Consider the following 3,154-nt stretch of genomic DNA (forward strand, 5'->3'; position numbering starts at 1 on the left):
TGCGTTTCCGACATGCCGAATAGCAGCCGAAATAAAGGGGAAGTTGTCTATATGGTGATGAGGCGTATTGCGCTCCCTCAAAACGTATGTTTCCAATTATTGAAAAGGTGTAAGTTATGAAACATCGGAGTTAAGAATTGCGCTTTTTTTTTTTTTTTTTTTTTTTTGTTGGGGGGGGGGGGGGTTGTTACACCCACAAATGTAATAATCGCCCACAAATGTAATAACGCCCACAAATGTAATAACACTTTACCCACAAATGTAATAACGCCCACAAATGTAATAACACTTTACCCACAAATGTAATAATTTCACCCACAAATGTAATAATGCTCTTTACCCACAAATGTAATAATTTTTGATCGCCCACAAATGTAATAATGACTTTACCCACAAATGTAATAAATTTGAAGGGATTTTCGGCAAATCCGTTCTAAGCTAAAATCGTATAGTAATGCGTTCATTTAGCACAAAAGTGCAAAGTCTCATTTCCTGACCCGGTTAATTAACAAATTATAATATAAGTCCAAAGTCTTTATTCCAAACCCGGTTTTTTCAAAAATTATAATATAAATCAAAAGTCTTTATTCCAGACCCGGTTGTTTCAAAAATAATAATATGAGCCCAAAGTCTTTATTCCAGACCCGGTTGTTTCGAAAATAATAATATGAGCCCAAAGTCTTTATTCCAGACCCGGTTGTTTCAAAAATTATAATATGAGCCCAAAGTCTTTATTCCAGACCCGGTTGTTTCAAAAATTATAATATAAATCCAAAGTCTTTTTCCAGACCCTGTTGTTTCAAAAATTATAATATGAATCAAAAGTCTTTATTCCAGACCCGGTTGTTTAGAAAATAATAATATAAGTCCAAAGTCTTTATTCCAGACCCGGTTGTTTAAAAAATAATCATATGATTCAAAAGTCTTTATTCCAGACCCGATTGTTTCAAAAATGATAATATAAGTCCAAAGTCTTTTCTCCAGACCCGGTTGTTTCAAAAATTATAATATAAATCAAAAGTCTTTATTCCAGACCCGGTTGTTTAAAAAATAATCATATGAGCCAAAAGTCTTTATTCCAGACCCGATTGTTTCAAAAATGATAATATAAGTCCAAAGTCTTTATTCCAGACCCGGTTGTTTAAAAAATAATAATGCAAGTCCAAAGTCTTTTTCCAGACCCTGTTGTTTCAAAAATCATGATATGAATCCAAAATCTTTTTCCAGACCCGGGTGTTTAAAAAAATCATGATATAAATCCAAAGTCTTTTTTCCAGACCCGGTTATTTCAAAAATTAGAATTTTAGTCCCAAATGAGATACATTAATGATATTCCAGTGGAATAAAAATGAGAATCGAGCTCAGTCTTTTCTCCAGACGCTAATGATAAAGAAAATCAAGCATAGTCTCTGCTCCAGACCCAGTAACGAAAAGCTGAAACTTTAGAGTAATGTGTTTATATAGCATATAAATGCGAAATCTTTTTTCCAGAATTGGTTAATTAGAAATTATAATATAAGTCCAAAGTCTTTTTTCCAGACCCATTTATTTAAAAAAATATAATAATTATAAAAAAAAAATCAAAGACCCACGATCCTATTTATGTTGAATAAGATGGAAATGTAGCGTAGTCTTTCTGTCAGACCCAGTTACAAAAGTCATTAAAAACACAACAACAACAACAACAAAACAAAGACCCTGCAACCATTAAAGGTCAAGTCATCTTCAGAAAAATGTTGATTTGAATCAATAGAGAAAAATCAGACAAGCGCAATGCTGAAAATTTCATCAAAATCGGAAGTAAAATAAGAAAGTTATGACATTTCATAGTTTTGTTTATTTTTAACAAAATAGTTATATGAACGAGCCAGCTACATCCAAATGAGAGAGTCGATGATGTCACTCACTCACTCTTGCTTTTGGTTTTCATTGTTTGAATTATACATTATTTCAATTTTTAAGAATTTGACGATTAGGACCTACTTGCCTAAAGCACAAAATGTTAAAATAATAAATTTCCACGTGTTGGAGGGAGGAATGAAACTTTATTTTACATGACAATGACGAGAAAATAAAAATATTTCATATATCATTTCAGAAAATACAAAAGAAATAGTGAGTGAGTGATGTCATCAGTTCCTCATTTGCATACCGACCGAGATGTGCATATAACTGTTTTGTGAAATGAAGCGAAACATTAAAATGCCATAACTTTCTTATTTTACATCCGATTTTGATGACATTTTCAGTGTTATGCTTGTTGATTTTTTCTCTTTTTATTCATATCAAGTTTTTGTTGGTGTGGACTTGTCCTTTAAAAAAAATAATTTCTTGTATATTGCTTCCTTTTTTCTATGAAAAAGACCTAAATAAAAAACATTAAAATACATATGAAAAAAAAATGAGAAATAAGATATTAGTAAACAATAGGGGGATTACTTCCCGAAAACGATAAAGTTGTTGATTGACGATCTATGATATATTATATAAAAGAAAAACATTCTAACAAGAGGGGATAACCATTCCATTCCATGTTTTTATTTGGCAATAAGTCATGATTGACTATTTTTGCCACCCACTGTATGAGAAGTAGGGTAACAATTTTATTTAGTATTATTTTTATTACTTCTTTTTGTCTCACCTGCATAGCAGAGTGAGACTATAGGCGCTGCTTTTCCGACGGCGACGGCGGCGTCAACATCAAATCTTAACCTAAGGTTAAGGTTTTGAAATGACATCATAACTTAAAAAGTATAAGAACCTAGTTCATGAAACTTGGCCATATAGTTAATCAAGTATTACTTAACATCCTATTAGAGTTTCATGTCACATGACCAAGGTCAAAGGTCATTTAGGGTCAATGAACTTAGACCATGTTGGGGAATCAACATCAAAATCTTAACCTGAGGTTAAGATTTTGAAATATCATCATAACTTAGAAAATATACAGACCTAGTTCATCAAACTTAGACATAAGGTTAATCAAGTATCACCAAACATCCTACATGAGTTTTACGTCACATGACCAAGGTCAAAGGTCAATGAACTTTGGCCATAATCTGTTGAATTACCATCATAACTTTGAAAGTTTATGGATCTGATTCATGAAACTTGGACATAAGGTTAATCAAGTATCACTGAACATCCTGCATGA

Source organism: Lytechinus variegatus, chromosome 13, assembly GCF_018143015.1.
Source record: "Lytechinus variegatus isolate NC3 chromosome 13, Lvar_3.0, whole genome shotgun sequence".
Classification (NCBI taxonomy): domain Eukaryota; kingdom Metazoa; phylum Echinodermata; class Echinoidea; order Temnopleuroida; family Toxopneustidae; genus Lytechinus; species Lytechinus variegatus.